Source organism: Bidens hawaiensis, unplaced genomic scaffold (genome assembly GCF_021521415.1).
Source record: "Bidens hawaiensis isolate Kalapana, Puna unplaced genomic scaffold, B.hawaiensis_p1.1 tig00000780_1, whole genome shotgun sequence".
NCBI lineage: Eukaryota > Viridiplantae > Streptophyta > Magnoliopsida > Asterales > Asteraceae > Bidens > Bidens hawaiensis.
The window spans coordinates 4,051,626-4,069,200 of record NW_027491045.1 but is presented as its reverse complement, the minus strand read 5'-3'; the positions used below and the strand labels follow the sequence as shown (position 1 = coordinate 4,069,200).

Genomic DNA, 17,575 nt, shown 5'->3' with positions numbered 1-17,575 from the left:
CATCAATTAACCGATCTCAAACTCTGTTACACAATACAATGCAAGACTTCATCGGATCTGTTCGTCGATCACTAGTCTTCAAACCTTCAGGTGCCGGTAACAAAGACGGTGGCCGCGGTGGATCGTTCGGTGGATTCGTCCAAAAGATCGGTTCGAGTATGCGTAAGTCGAAAATCGGACTGTTTAATAAATCGTCTGTGCAGGCGCTGCCGCCGCCGAAAGAGAAAGAGAAGGAAGAAGGGGGTTCGCAGATCCGGTGGCGGAAAGGGGAGTTAATTGGTTGTGGAGCGTTTGGTAGGGTTTACATGGGGATGAATTTGGATTCCGGAGAGCTACTTGCTGTTAAACAGGTGTTTCTAGTCTAGTCATAACCCTCAGCGAACGGGGGTCCGGAGGCAGCGCCCCTGGCAGCAGGGTCCATAAGCGGCAACCCCTAGCAGGGTTCAAGGGGCAGAGCCCCTGGATGGGTCGAGCTGCCAGGTCAGCTTAGAAAAATTTATTTACCTTAACTGTCGTAACACAATTTTCATTAGAATTTTAAACTATTATTTTATTCGCCGTCACATTTTCTATAATGAATTAAGCCTAATTCGTTATCAGATCACAATCTAATTCGTTATCCAGCTTCGTTGTCCTGAATCGTTAGCTGATTCGTTATCTTTCCTTAGATGATTCGTTATTCTAGTTCGTCATCTTTCATAACGAACTGGACTTTTATAACGAACTGCTCCTTTAACTAAATGAACCCTTAACGAACTGGGGGTTCATTCGTCAGTTCTTCCTTAACGAATTGGAGTTAGTTCGTCATTTATTCCTTAACGAAAGGCTTAACGAATTGTGTATGCTTCGTTATCTCCCCTTGACGAATGACATAACGAATTACCTTCTAATTCGTTAAGTCTCCGTTAACGAACTAGGTTTAGGTCAGAGAATGTCAGAATATTCCCTGACGTTCTCTTAACCTCGTACGTCATTTCCGGCGCCCGTCATCGCCGAAAAACCGGGATCTCGCCGGAAAAACGAGATCTCAGTTATTTTCCTCCGTTCTTCACCATATTCCGGCTCGTTCGATCCAGATCTGAGCTAGGGTGACCTTTAAACTCATCTTATGATCGGTTTACACCTGTTTCCACCCGGATCTCATGACATTAACGGTTTAAGGGTGTTTGCTCGTCGTTTCGCGACTAGATCTAACGGGTTTGGGTCTCTATAATATCGTACCGTCATTACCTCGGGTCGGAAATCGATTCTTCTTCTATGTTTCGGCTAGAGAGAGAGAGTAGGATGAGAGAGAGCTAAGTGAGTGTTTTTGGTGGTGTATGAAATGGAATGGAAATGAATGGAATAAGGGTAAATTATAGTATTTATATTATGGGTCATGGGCTTGAGCCCATGGTCCATCTTCATTCCTTTCTAATCCAAGTCCATTACCCATATTACTTAACTCAACACAAGCCCGACTCATAATAACTTATACTTTATTTTATTATTTTCCCATTAACCCGAGTAAACTTTCCCACCAATAATAAATAATATAATTAATATTACTTTTAGAAATTTGGGGATGTTACATGTAAGTACAACATTTGCATTTCATTAAATTTGTATGATGTTACATATATATTATGTTTTAAATATGTTTCACCGTGTGTAACACGGGTACTATCCTAAATCAATATTGGAATCCAATTATCCGTTTCTTTTAAGAGATTTAGATAACTTGAAGCTTGCTAATGTTATAAAAGAAATGACACATTTGGATTTAGAAAATGAAGTTAGTGATAAATGTTTTTCAAAATGGTAATATTTAATTCAAACATGGTTCGTAATAAATGTTTTAAATTGATGTGCAAATAAACACGTGTACTATCTTAGAGTAATAAACATTATAGTTATTGATGTGCAATAAATGTCTTAGATAGAGTTCATCTTTTGAATCAACATTGAGATAAAAGTTTGGTTGAATCGACATTATAGAATTGTTTTATTGATTTGGAGACTAATTTCCTTTGTTTTTGCTTATTATTGTCCTAATGATATAAGTTATAAAATATTTTAACTTTTCATTTATCTTTGTTAGTCTTTGAATGTTTTTGTATTTGATTCAAATAAGTTATGATGTCTTATAATTCATGTAAAAGTATCATTTATTTATAAATACAACATTTGCATTTCATTAAAATTATATGATGTTACATATATATTATGTTTTTAAATATGTTTCACAATGTGTAACACGGGTACTATCCTAAATCAATATTGGAATCCAAAGATATGTTTCTTTTAAGAGATTTTGATAACTTGAAGCTTGCTAATGTTATAAAAGAAATGACACATTTGGATTTAGAAAATGAAGTTAGTGATAAATGTTTTTCAAAATGGTAATATTTAATTCAAACATGGTTCGTAATAAATGTTTTAAATTGATGAACAAATAAACACGGATATTATCTTAGGGTAATAAACATTATAGTTATTGATGTGCAATAAATGTCTTAGATAGAGTTCATCTTTTGAATCAACATTGAGATAAAAGTTTTGTTTAATCGACATTGTATAATTGTTTTATTGATTTGGAGACTAATTTCCTTTGTTTGCTTATTATTGTACTAATGATATAAGTTATAAAATATTACAATTTTTCATTTATCTTTGTTACTCTTTGAATGTTTTTGTATTTGATTCAAATAAGTTATGATGTTTTATAATTCATATAAAAGTATCATTTATTTATAAATACAACATTTCCATTTCATTAAATTTATATGATGTTACATATATATTATGTTTTTAAATATGTTCCACAGTGTGTAACACGGGTACTATCCTAAATCAATATTGGAATCCAAAGATCTTTTTATTTTAAGAGATTTGGATCACTTGAAGTTTGCTAATGTTATAAAAGAAATGACACATTTGAATTTGGAAAATGAAGTTAGTGAGAAGAAAAAATGGTTGTTAGAGTGTGAGAACTATGAATCAAATTTTGATGATCTTTCAAACTCTTTGGAATCTGAAGATAAAATTTAAGGTAACACCAATAACTTAGTTATGTAGTTGATTACTCTAAATTTTTTACTTTCATTGTTTACTTTGTGTTTTCTATTTAAGTTATTAGTTTAGTTCACAACTAAAAACTTCCAAAAACATACAATAAACTTTTATAATCGTTTATTTTGTTTGTCAATTTGTGAAGGTAATTTGCTTTTTTGGCGAAATCTTAAAGAAGTTGATGGTTGGTAAATTTGTCTATATTGATTTTGTTATTTATCTATTTTCAACTCGTGTTCACATAAAGTCATTATGATATACGTTAACATTTTTGTTTACTAGTTAATTGAGTTCCATTGTTTGTTTGTTTTTTTCAGACTTTAAGGCCGAATGATTTGTTTAAGGACGGAAATTTTGAAGATAATGTTGGTTTAAGGCTGTTAATATCTAATATTTTCATGACTTTCGTTATAAGCTTAAGTTTGTGTAATTAGTATCTGCTTATGTAAACAATGTTATTCTCTGTATCTCTAATATAGAGAATGATATCTTATGGTTGTTTATATACACTTTCTTACATATCAAATTTTAACCCGTGTGTAACACGGGTAATATCCTAGTGGTATAATTAAACGATTACACCATAAATCATATTCCATCAAAATATTCCCTCAAACCTTATTTTTTTCATTTCATTTATCTTTCACCCTAGTTTCTCAACACCACCACCATCACCATTGCCACCAACATTGTCGTCGCCGTCTCCGACACCATCATTGTCGCCAGCCGCCACCACCACCATCGGCACCACCACCACCAATGTTACCACATGCACTACCACCACCATCATCATCACCGCCACCACCATCACAAGTGACACCTGACCACCACCATCACTATTGTTGTCGCAATTGCCATTTTTTATTTTGGTATTTTGTCTTTATATTATGATGTATTTGTATTTTATTTACGTGTCTTTCTATACATACCAAACAACATAAAGTAATAATTCATTTCATTATCTTAAGCTAACCAAACAAAATAAACGAATGACAATAATCAGGTTTATTCCACTGTCCATTCCAGAGTTGCACACGCCGGTTTAAAAGCCAAGACCCATTTGGGTTGAAATCGGTTCAGCTTGGTCAACAACAGTCAAAACCAGTTTACGATCAGTTTCGCTTTGGGTTAAAACGTTTTCTTGACCAAGTTACAATCGGTTTTAGTCCGGTAAAAAAAAATACAAACCAGTTCCGAATCTATAATTTCATCAATTCCAAACCAATTTCTCCATCCATTCCATATTTATTACCTCTTACGAAACAGTCACTAGATTAAAAACAAAAACAAAAACAAAAACAAAAACAAAAGTTTTACAAGTTACACCACTCTTTAATTATTACATTAAACATCAACTTAAAATAATAATAATAATAATAACACCTTTTAAGCATTTACATAATTAAAAAGCCACACCCCCAACTAGAGGTGCACAAATCGGTTTTTTTAAAAAAACCGGTTCGGTTATTAACCGGACCGGTTTTTTTCGTCCAGGAAAAAAACCGGTTCGGTTAATAACCGGACCGGTTATTAACCGGTTTTTGTGTATGAAAACCATAACCGGTCAAACCGGTTAGGACCGGTTTAGGAACCGGTTAGAACCGGTTAATAAACCGGTTTTTTTATTAACCGGTTTTTTAATAACCGGTTAACCGGTTTTTTTTTTTTTTTTTTTTAAATAACCATTATTTTTTCACAGTATAAACAAACCGGTATCTACATGGCAAACCGGTAACTACAAGGCAAAACGGACTGACTCCATTCTTTGCTTTCGTTGTTAGGGTTCTTTGCTTGGAAGATTAAAAACACATAACTTTCATTTATAGCTTTTACATTAAAAATACAAACATTAAATCGTTATCGCATATTCGTAACTCAAAAATACAAACATTAAAGAATGCTTAGACACGATTACATTAACAACTTGCTGTTTCTTACTCATTATTTTCCTCGCTACCCGATCCCGAGCTATTCCTTAGGTAATCGTCGTACGCGGCTTCTTCATCGGTCATTGGTTGAGTGTGTCCTTGATTGACCTCGTCTTCATACAAGCCCGCCTCATAGTCCATTTCCCCCTCGAGTGAGCGTTGATGTTGTGCCCTATCTAAAGAGTCCAAGTAATCCTTGTAGCAAATAGACATCTCTACAGCTGGTGGAGTGAGTCGAGTCCTCCTAATCGATATAACCCTGCCAGAAACAGAAAAAGCAGACTCCGAAGCTACCGTGGAAGCTTGGACCGTTAGTAAATCTTTGGCCATGGAGGCGAGGATCGGAAACTCATCCTCCTTACCTCTCCACCAAGCCAGCAAATCAAGACTTCTAAATTCATCTGGAGTCATGTGTTTCACAAAGTTGGTACCACCATACCTTCCAAGTTCACTGCTTGGGGTGTTTACCTTTTGACGTTTACCGGCGTCTTCCCAAATCATGTAGTACATCCCCATTTCAAGGTCGGTTTGGGATTGGGATTGGGCAACAGCTCTTAACGAGTCATGAATTTGGGAAGACGACCCGTATTTTGTAAGGTAAACATCATACATGTTAGACAAGGTGGTGTTGAAAGCATTCTTTAAAGTTTGGTTATAATAGGGGTTTTGTTCGTCGTTTAACTCTAGCTCATCACAAATTTTTTCTATTAAAGCTTCAACACCACCAACATTTATGCAAGGGTTTAACGCAGCAGCACATGTCAAAACAGCGGGTAGTTGTTGAAAATATTTTCTAAATTTTTCTTTCATTTTTACACCCATATCAAAATAAGGTGCACCCCTACAATGAAGTTCACTCAACTTTGTGCACATGACAGCAATTTTTGGTAAAGCAATGGGGCTTGTTGGATAGTAAACCCCGGATAAACTAGTTGTGCAAGATTTAAAAATTTGAAGGACCTCCGTAACGATCTCAATCAATAACCAGTTTCTAGGATCGTACGGTGCACATTTACCCCTACTTGACATTATTTGATGAAACGCAATTAGTGATTCTTTTTGTTGGATGGCTTTCTCAAACATATCACAAGTCGAGTTCCATCTTGTTGGACAATCCCAATTGGGCCCCAACCATTGACAATTAGCTTCATCACAAAATTTTTTGTATCTTGAAAATGTTTTATTGTTGCTAAAAACATCTCGTAACATTCTTTTAAAATTGTTTCTTTGCGTTTCGATCACGTTTAACCCATCTTGCACGGCCAAGTTGATAATATGTGCAATGCATCGGCTATGAAAAAACGCTCCATCACAAATAGGTTTATACTTTAATTTTAAATGGCCAACCGCGGCCGTATTGTTGGACGCGTTATCAAACGAAATTGAAAAGATTTTATGTTCAATCTTGTATTGTCGAATGACTTTATCCAAGAGTTTAAAAATATTTCTACCCGTGTGCGGGTAATCAAACAATTGAAACGCAACGGTTCGTTTCATCATTTGCCACGACCCGGGGTCAACCCAATGAGCCGTCACACAAATGTATGAGTCGGGCGAACCATTAGGTACCGACCACACATCCGTTGTTAAGTTTACACCAGTTTGTAAGTTTGAAAAGTATGAAATTAGTTCGGATTTAGCGTTTTTCCAAGCTTTAAGACAATCTCTTCTAAGGGTCGAACGACTTACGTGTTGGTAGCGTGGTTGAACATACTTTTGCATCATCTCCGTGAATTGAGGGTTGTCGAAGTGGTTGAAAGGAAGTGTATTTTGAATCACAAAGTTTGAAAACTGTTGACGTACCGCTTCAAGGTCGTACGTAAACACCGTTCCTTGATTCGTCATCTCCGGCTGCGAACTACTTCCCGATTCGTCCTTCAAGGCCTTGCAAAAGGGCCTTTGTACATGCGCTTTTAAAGTGGAGTTTGCATCTTTGCCATAAAACTTCAAACAATGTTTGCATCGAGCTTTTTGGGTACCGTTAGACATTTCGCATAGGTCGAAATGTTGCCAAACATCTTGGTTTCGTTTCGTGGGGATGACCCGAACGACCGTTTCTCCCGTGTTCGAGGCACCCATGTTGACGGATGAAGCAGCACTTTGGGAGGCCATGATAATCGACTACGAAATAAGAGCGTATGGAGTGGTAATGTGGTATAATTGAGCGTGAGATAACAAAATAATCGCGTATGTAATAAACGTTTAGAGCGTTTGGAGTTGTATAATCGAGTGTGATCTAACCAATACCCAACCTAAGCTATATATAGATGTTTGTGGGGGTAAAATGTGGAAAAAAAAAAACGGTCAAAAATTATAAAAAACGGCTATATGGCCGTTACTCAACGGGAAAAAACCGGTTTTTAACCGGTTAACCGGTTTTTTTATAACGGTCAAAAACCGGTTTATAAAAAAACTAATAACCGGTTATTAAAAAAACCGGTTTTTAATAACCGGTTATTAAAAAAAACCGGTTTTTTTTAAAACCGGTTATAAAACCGGTTTTGGCTCCAAATTGTGTAACCGATATATAAACCGCCGGTTTGTAAACCGGTCAAACCGGTTTACAAAAAAACGGTTTTCTTAAAAACCGGTTTCTGGTTTTAACCGGCAAACCGGTTCGAGGACCGGTTTTTTTGACCACCTCTACCCCCAACGTAAACTATACCCATTTTATTCCATTTCTTTATTTTTTCCATTTTCAAATATCAATTTCTCCAACGGTCCATTCATATCTCTGTGCACTTCAAACCCTAATGTTCAAATTCATCAATTAATCAAATCTCATACTCTACGATACAATACAATGCAAGACTTATTCGGATCCGTTCGCCGATCACTAGTCTTCAAACCCGGTAACGAAGACGGTGGCGTCGGCGGTGGATCGTTTGGCGGATTCGTCGAAAAGATCGGTTCGAGTATCCGTAAGTCGAAAATCGGACTGTTTAATAAATCGTCGGTGCCCGAGAGAGAAAGGGAAGGTGAAGAAAGAGAAGGAAGAGGGCGGTGCGCAGATCCGGTGGCGGAAAGGGGAGTTAATTGGTTGTGGAGCGTTTGGTAGGGTTTATATGGGGATGAATTTGGATTCGGGAGAGCTGCTTGCTGTTAAACAGGTGTTTAGGGCTTAATTGGAATATATGATAGATAGGAGTGTGCTACTGTGTCGGTTCGGTTTGGGTCGTTCTATAGGCTGAAGTTGAACCGAAAACCGAAACTTCGGGTGGGTTTTGAATTTGTTTTGGTTTTTCGAGTTTTTCGGGTTTGTCAATTTGAGCTTGAACATTTTGGGCTGAAATGTTTTTTTTTGTGTGGCCCAAATAGTGAATTTAGGTCTAAATCATTTTATTAATTTATAACTAATTGATTATTATACATTTGGGCTAAAATAATTTGAGTTTGGTATTTGTTGAATTCTTATGAATTACGAAAAATAAAAATCTAGCAATCAGTTCGGTTTGGTTTTTTCGGTTTTTGTTACACGGAAAGGTACTTTAAAGCAAAGCCGTCTGTTTTGTTTCAGTTGAGTTTGGTTTGTTTGTTTGTTTGTTTTTCTGGTTTTATGCACGCCCCTAATAGATGCTACTTGTGATATTACTTAGATTTGTTAATTAGGTGTTGACGTGTTGTTTGACTTGTTTATATGCAGGTTTCTGTTGTGGTGAATACTGCTTCAAAAGACAAAACTCAGGTGTGTTTCTATTTGCAAGCTTTAATATTCATTTTTGTGATAGTACATCACTTGTTTGATAAAACAATTTGATCTGATTCGGTTATCTAAATAAATGGGTCAAATCTGATCTGTTAGCTGATGAGTCATGATCCAGTTCTGTCTGTAACTAGTCCAGTTTGCATTCGCAACTATTAATTAGTAGCTTAAAATGTAATTGTAAAGGACATAACAGAATTTCTATATGTATTGTATGCATTGCTATGACATGTATCTTGGACTTCTATCAAAACTTTTTTTTAATAAAACAGTATGTAGTAAAAGAGTTGTATTCGTTACGTGGGAGCACAATCTGCACCAAGTGTAGTACAAATGCTCTTATGTTAATCTTTTCTTTCTCAATGTCTGGTACACTGGTGCAGGAAGCCATATAAGCAGTTAAATATAATGCAAATATTGCCCTTGAGGTTTACAGTTAAATTGAGGGTAATTTGGGAATCTAGTAATTTTTTCCATCTATAAATTATATCCAAACTTTGACTTATGGTAGAGAATATATATGGCTTAGTTATATTACTTGTATAGTATTATCATATGTGTTTAAGAAAGTAAGCTTTGTTACTTAAGATTTAATTTGTGGCATATAATATAGAAGATTCAACCTTTTATCCTGAGTAAGTTTAGTGTACAAACTATAAAGGGAGCAAGACAATTTGATATTTTTCATCCATCCACCTAGGGTTTTTTTCATTTTTTCCACTTTGGTTAAGATTACATCAATACGGGCGGATAATATATATTATATGCCATGATAGTTCTCACTTTTGTATGATACGGAGTACTTTTTTACTGACCTAAACATAGTTTAGTCTTTCTAATGAACACAAAATGGTTATTTACTGAGATTTCAAATTTTACTGAATCCAAATTTTAAAACATGATAGGCTCACATCCGGGAGCTGGAAGAAGAGGTGAAGCTATTAAAGAATCTTTCACATCCAAATATTGTTGTAAGCGTCTATAGTTATATATTTTTTTTATCATATTGCACTTTGTGAATCACACATTTTATCATAGCATAATTATCTTTTCTATTTTTTTTAATAACATTACAGAGGTACCTAGGAACCGCTAGAGAGGAGGAGTCTTTGAATATCTTCCTGGAATTTGTTCCAGGTGGATCCATCTCATCGCTCCTAGGAAAATTTGGCTCCTTCCCTGAATCTGTAAGTTTCTGTTTTCATATTTTTGAATGTCAATCGATTGAATCATTTTATTACACTTGAAACTTATATCTAGTTTGTACATGGGGCAGGTGATAAGAATGTACACAAAGCAAATATTATTGGGACTGGAGTACCTTCACAAAAATGGCATCATGCACAGGGACATTAAGGTAAAATCTTATCTATATGAGTGTGTGTCTGTTAGTTTTAACGTATGGATTAAAGGGCAAATGCTATTGCAGGGGGCAAATATTCTTGTTGATAATAAAGGACAGATCAAACTTGCAGATTTTGGGGCCTCCAAGAAAGTTGTTGAGTTGGTATGCATGCTATTTGATCCAAGAAAGTTGTTGAGTTGGTATGCATGCTATTTGATTTAATATTTATTATATATATTCCTGCTTGAAAGATTCTCTTTGTAACTGAGTGCTTGCATATTTTCCTGTAGGCTACATTGACTGGTGCCAAATCAATGAAGGGTACCCCATATTGGATGGCTCCTGAAGTTATACTCCAAACTGGTCATAGCTTGTAAGTCAAATAACTCTTGCATATGTTGACCACTTGACCTTACAAAGACAATATACATTATGTTGACCTTTTTTTTATAGCTCTGCTGATATATGGAGTGTTGGATGTACTGTTATTGAAATGGCCACCGGAAAGCCTCCATGGAGCCAACAATATCAGGAGGTATTTACACGTAACTATTTATGTATCGTGATTGTTTTTATACTGAAATGTGACAGTTGCTAGTTAATGTTTTAGAATCAGTTATGATATATGTTTTTCTTTCAGGTTGCTGCGCTCTTTCACATAGGGACAACAAAAGCTCATCCACCAATACCAGATCATCTTTCTTCTGAGGCAAAAGAGTTTCTATTAAAATGCCTTCAAAAGTATGTATACTGTTTTATGCACCTTTATTAGTTCATCCTTATGTACCAACTTCTCATTTTTTTTCTTCACATGAAATATGCAATATCTTTTGAGCATTTAAGGTTTTATTCATATTTCTTACATTCAAATATCCAATGCGCTGGCAGGGAACCGGATCTCAGGTCTAATGCATCAGAGTTGCTGCAGGTGATTCTCAATAACATATTTTATATAATTATGTCTAGTCCCTAAATTGGAAATGAGACGCCTACTTTTTTTTGTAATAAACGCATGTTTCCTGCGCATAAATAATGAGTTTTCTTCATGGTTTCTGTTGATTTTCTGCAGCATCCTTTTGTCACTGGGGAGTATAATGAGACTCATCACGTTATTCGCACATCAGTTATGGTTAGTTTTCTTGTATGAAGCATCTATTTTAAGTTTCCTAAATCAAAGATTCTTTAACCATTATTATACAAATCATGCCACTTTTTCTTGATATCAGGTCACCTCCGGCAATCAAATGCCAACATCTAGGCAGGAACCTAGAAACCCGTAAGATTTTTCTCATCAGCTTGTTATACCAGTTTCTGTTATATCAGTTTTTGCAATAACAAATGAAAGGTGATTTGATAATGCAGAATTAGCCCGGAGATGAAAACAAACCGTGGTACAGTGAACGCTCATAATATGAATAGTGTGAGGTGCTCAACTATATACCCCGAGAAGTTTTCTGGAGGACCAATGTGGGGTTCAAATAGATATGATGATGATGACATGTGTCGGATGGATGATGATGATCTCATGGCTGGCACATCTATGAAACTTGATTCCACTTTACTTTCTAGTAATATCAATAAGGTATAACAAATACAATTAAATCATTCTTTTAGATGTGATTAATCTTGATGCTAACTAGGCTATATTTACTATGCTATTTGAGACAGAGTTTTAATCCCATGAATGAACCTGATGCTGACTGGTCCTACCGGTTTGATGGAAGTCCAGAAGTGGGAACAAACTTGTTTTCAGATCAAGTTTCTGAAATTACTACAGAGGTCCCTGGAGAATTAGGTAATGGCGATAATGATTTCAGTTTTCCTAATGGGACTCCTGGAGCTGAAGAAGAAGATGATGAAGTTACAGAAATAAAGATAAGAGCATTTCTAGTTGAGAAGGTAAATTCTGTTTTTACATTTTGTTTTTCAGTTTTGACTTATCTAGTCAATACGTTTATGCTTTATGTGTAACCAGTCAAATGAGTAGTATAAAAGGAAGTTCGCTTATGTGTGTTCATTTAGTTAAACGAACAAATATGAACACACGTTCCGTTCGTTCAATTATGTCCGTGAACATTCAGTTTTGACTTATCTTCGTTCCTTTACGCTTTTTTATAATATCCATTCGAATTTATTTGTTACTAATATTGACTTAAAACCAATTTGATTTTCATATTTTAAAACCCTTAAAAGTCCAAATTTAAATCAGTTTTTGACATCTTTGTTTAGTTTTATAACATTATTAGATGTAACTGTATAGATAATGGTATTGAAGACTTTAGTCTGGATATTTACCTTTACTTATAATCGGTGTTCATTTGTATTCGTTTACATTTAGAATGTTAACGAACGATCACAAGTGAACATGAACACACTGATTTTGTTAAAGAACAAACATAAGTAAATTTTTTTTTTTTGAAGTGTTCGTTCATTTGTTTGGTTAAAGTTAAGAACACAAACAAGCCTAATTTTGTGTAATAAACCCTTTGGTATACAGGCTTTAGACATGAAGAAGTTGCAAACGCCACTATACGAAGAATTCTACAACTCCTTAAATGCAACAGAAGCTTCTCCTGTTGGGAACGAAAACAAGGAAAATACATCAAACCACCTCAACTTACCTCCTAAGAGCAAATCACCGAAGACTAACATCAACAAGCTGCTAAGGAAGAGGCTATCTTCAGCTGTTGATGCTTCTTATATTGCTAATAAATCATCACAAACTGGTAGTGTAAATGATCAAAATCCACGTGAATGTCTATCGCCTCGTCACGGTCAACTGAAAGAGAATGTTCTTGATTCTCAGAAACATCCCATTAGTCCAAGGTTTGTTGAAATCTAAGTTTTTTTTTTTTTTTTTTACATCAAAAGCAAATTTTATATTTCTCATTAAACTCAAAACGTTGCACAACTGACTTGAAAAATTATTAATATTATATTTGTAGCGCGAGCTTCTCGGAGAGGCAACGAAGATGGAAAGAAGAACTCGCTGAAGAGCTTGAAAGAAAACGAGGTGGGTTCATTCTTCTGTTCTTTCAAATAGTAACTTTGAGAACCATTTTGGACCATAAAAAACCCAATAATAAAAAAAAAATCATAAAACAAAAAAAAAACGCAAAAATAAAAAAACCAAAATTCTTATTTATCATCCCGGTTTCATAAAAAAAAATAACTGTCTCGGTTTAGCTAAATTATACATATATGTATAATATGTACATATGTGTACATACATGTTTTTTTATACACATTTTTTTTTTTAATTTAACTTAATTTCATTTCATGGTAGAAACATAGATATTACATCAACATAGCAGGTAGGCCGGGCAACAAGCTGCGCCGCCACCCCTTTCTGAATTGCAAACCCTAACCTGCTAAAGACATACCCCTGCCCCTTTGGAGTCGACACATTGCTATACACATATGTACAATTTAAGGTAAATGATAATGTGCATATGTGTACATTACGTAACTAGAGGTTGAATGAAATTATACACATGTGTATAATACGAAGTTTTTTTATGAAACCAGAATCAAATATAAGAATTTTGGTTTTTTTACTTTTAAAAAATTTTTGTTTTTTTTTGTTTTATAATTTTTTAAAGGTTTTTTTAGTGGACCAAAATGATTTTCAAAGTTCTCAATTTGCAAGCGGTTCTCTTAGGATCCTTACACATACACATACACATACACATACACATACACATACACATACACATACACATACACATACACATACACATACACATACACATACACATACACATACACATACACACAGGTAAATCTTATAGTTTATCTTTCATATGTTGGCAGAGCTTATGAGGCAAGCGGGAACATCACCCCGAACGATCGGAATCGTCAAAAGAAATTTGTGTTTCTTGGCAATTGACATGTCTTTTATAAAAATTGCATTAGAGATGGCAGCATCAGTGTGTGCAGCTGCCAGCTGGTGTAATTGTATCTAGTTTTGTTCATGGTGCACAGGGGCGGACCTACATAGTAGCCGTCGGGGTCCCGGGACACCAATGTTTTTTAAAATTTATTTAGAAGCGATATAGAAAATTTTTGAAGGACCCATATAAATTAACACTTGGACCCCATAAACATATTGCATATCCACTCTGGTTGGAATGAAACCTATTTTTGAAGTGAAAGGTCCCAGGTTCGAGACTCTTGTAAACTGATTTTACTCTATTTTTTTGCTATTTTTTAGTCAAATTGGCAATATATATGGTCAATATAGTAATTAGGTTTTTTTAGTTTGTAACATCAGACCAGAAACAAAAGCTGCTTCTCAAGTCTCAACCCCTCCTCAACACTGCTCAATCCTCCTCAGTCCTTAGGACCGCCACCTGCCCAACCCCTGCTCGCTGCCTCGCTTCTCTGCTACCAGCCACCCTCTCGGCACTCCTTCTGATTTTGCCTCAACTCTTAGGTAATTTTAGGGCTAAAAACTACTCAATAAAATAAAAATGTCCAATTGATTGATTTTATGCAATCACATACTTAGATTGGTAATTCTATGTTGTATATTATTGTTAGATTGTGATTTGTTATGTTAAAAACTTGAATTTTAGGGTTAATTATGCAAGAATTATTGAAAAGAATGGGAAAAGGGTTTGAAGATATATATATATACACACACACACACATATACATACATACATATATAGATTTAGAGAAGAGCCGTGCTATGGATTATGGTTTGAGGAGAGTAACATGGTTTAGATCGTGCAAAACGGCTCATTATAAGAATGTTTTAATTTGGCTCGGGTCAAAACGATTCTTCTTGCTAAGTTTTAATTTTGTTTGCGTCGAAACTGGCTTTGACCACTAGACTCTTGTTGAATTGAGTTGTTTTATGAAAGAAAAACATAAGTTAATTCTACTGTTTTGAATAATATAGCCCAGATGTTATTAAGAAACTTCACACAAACAGAATTTGTAATGTTTTCTCTTATTGTTTCGAATAACATCGTATTTTGTGTTTATATTATAATGATATTATTTTCTATTATGTTTCTCGACCCGCCCCGCCCCGACACAACCCAAACAGTGACCGGCCAAAAAAATTTGAACGCCGAAAATAATGGGACCTCATTGTCGAAAAATCCTGGGTCCGCCACTGATGGTGCACACCACCTTCCTTTTGTATTAAGTCAATGTGGTCACATATTTAATATTCTTTTTCCCATTTTGTTTTAGTTTGTTGTGGTCTATGTTATATTTGAAATTTTGTAAGAGAAATTAAAGAGTTGTTTGGATGTGGTTTCTTTTGCAGTCATGAACATGAACATGTAATATGTTACCGTTGTTAAAATGCATACAAAGTACGAAGTACTCTATATATTGAATGATTTGAACCCACAACCGCTTGATTGAGAAGTACATCACTTTACCAACAGGATGTTCTCATGAAGACAAGGAGTGTTTCAATGAGAATGTACATTAACATGAAATGATAAGTTAAAAGGGTAAAATTGTGTTTTTATTGCTTCGTTTTCTACAAGATCCAACTAGAGTGCTACAAATAGTGATGTGTTTTTTTAGGGGGTGTTTGGGATTCCTTATTTGCATCAACTTATGATTTATAAACTTTTTGAAAAGTTAATAAGGTGTATAAGATGTTTGGTAAACCATAAGGCCTTATGGATTTTAACTTGTGGTGAAGGCAAAATAAAGGGGTTTTGAAAAGTTAGGAATATGTAACTTATTAACTTAATGAGTTTGATTTACCTATTACACCCCTCTCACCCTTAAACCCTATTACACTTCTTTTAAAAAAGAGTGTCCTTTTTGTCATTTTGGTTTTTCCCAACACATAAGTTAATCCAAACATTTATTTAAAAACTTCTTTTCAAAATTTCATTAATTTATAAGTATTTTTAACCAAAAGTCATTTTTCACTTAAATAAGCAAACACAAACACACCATTAGTCAATATAGTTTGTGTTTTATTAAACAACTCTTAACTACTTTATCTTCACCAATTATTGCTCTTTTTTAATATTGTGACAAGATCCAACTAGAGTGCTATACCATCTTTGGGACTTGAATCAAAGTTTATTTAAAAATAATAGTGCTATGCAATCTTAAAGCTATTAGGATATGTGTAGTGAAGGGGTTATAAAATGTGACGTTTTGTGTCATGTGACGTCCAGTCAGTAAATGATGTGTTTTTGTTTTTTGGGGTGTAATGGTATATATATCTCACATATATATAATAATAATACACGCACACAACACGGGCGATAAATACCTCCCCTCCTACAATTCGCCCCAAAAATCACCTAGGGGCAGTGTCCGCGCCCCAATTCGCCCCAATCACCCATGTTTTCTCGCCTATTATGGAAGGCATTAAAGATAACAGACAATAAGTAATTTAAAATATGAGTGTATAACTAAAGCACAAGGCTACAAAAGAAATGTTGGTAAATGTTTGTAAAAACAAATAGACATTTCTTTGAATTAGAAAAAATACGTAATTTTTAGGGGCCGTTTGGTTCAAAGATTTTAGTAAAATTGTAAAACATTTCATTTTGAAGGGGTATGCACCCGCCCCAACATCGAGCGGGGCGGGTCAACCCATAAAGTACGGATAAGAAGCTTGAAATCAAGATGTCACGAAGACACAAAGCCAAAACCTATGCGCAAGCGCACGAAACACCTGTGCGTGGCGCATATCGCATATGCACACAGCGCGCACACTCAGTGTGAGAATAAGAGAAGACCCCGCGCATCCCCAGGATAGGCGCATAAATGAGACAATAATCTAATCCAAATCAGGATAAGGACAACCGTGATTGTGCTCATCAGACAACCTTCCAGAAGTTATCTTTTAAGGATAAAGAATGTGCTGAGGTTGACAGCTGCCAATGAAAGGTGGACAACTCAGTAAAGCCCATGTGCTACCACGTGATGGCAGATGAGTCAGGTGAAATACCTTGGTCAGAGAATAATCAATGAAAGAGCACCAGGTGTCCTAAATACACGTGGCGCGAAGCAATAGGGGGAGGCTAAAAAGGCCCAAATTGGGTCTGAGCCAAATCATTGGAAACCCTAGCACTATAAATACTAGGCCGCCTCCACAGTTGGAGGCAGGCAAGAAAATATATTCTAAGTCCTTTACTCATTTTCACATCCTGATTATCCTCTCCTACAATATCTGATTCTCACACCGAAGGGTTACCCCAAAGAGGACCCCTCTGTCCCTTTCTGAGGGGTAAGCTCACGGTACTGTTCGTTTTGTAGGTGGAAGAACTCGTATCTCGGAAAACCATCGGTGATATAGCACACTCGTACCCGATGAACGTTGATCGTATACAAGTAAGTCGATACACGCTTCTTCATTGGTGCCATCACCTGTTACAACGGCAACAAAACCACTATTTCATCAATTTTCTCTCTGAAAATCTTCACCATGGTTTCCGGTGTTCGAAACAACGATCAAGTTCTGGAGGATAATGAGCTTGAGGATGTTAATGAGGGACATCAGGTTCTGAGGGCGCCGCGTGACACTGCGCGCACCACCAGTAACCATCCCTTCAA

The 17,575-nt window shown here is 35.5% G+C and overlaps 1 protein-coding gene and 1 pseudogene across 2 annotated transcripts in view; both read left to right on the top strand.

Annotated features, from left to right (window-relative positions):
* LOC143538731 (uncharacterized) overlaps positions 1-17,575 on the top strand; it is a 173,681-nt gene that overhangs the window by 36,702 nt on the left and 119,404 nt on the right. The gene's annotated exons all lie outside the window — the stretch shown is intronic.
* On the top strand, positions 39-13,916 carry LOC143537165 (mitogen-activated protein kinase kinase kinase NPK1-like; annotated as a pseudogene). The gene is made up of 17 exons (XR_013135996.1): positions 39-350; positions 8,623-8,664; positions 9,588-9,653; positions 9,759-9,869; positions 9,959-10,039; positions 10,112-10,189; positions 10,318-10,400; positions 10,481-10,562; positions 10,668-10,768; positions 10,916-10,955; positions 11,097-11,156; positions 11,254-11,303; positions 11,390-11,609; positions 11,696-11,926; positions 12,525-12,853; positions 12,973-13,040; positions 13,841-13,916. The product of XR_013135996.1 is annotated as a mitogen-activated protein kinase kinase kinase NPK1-like (transcript).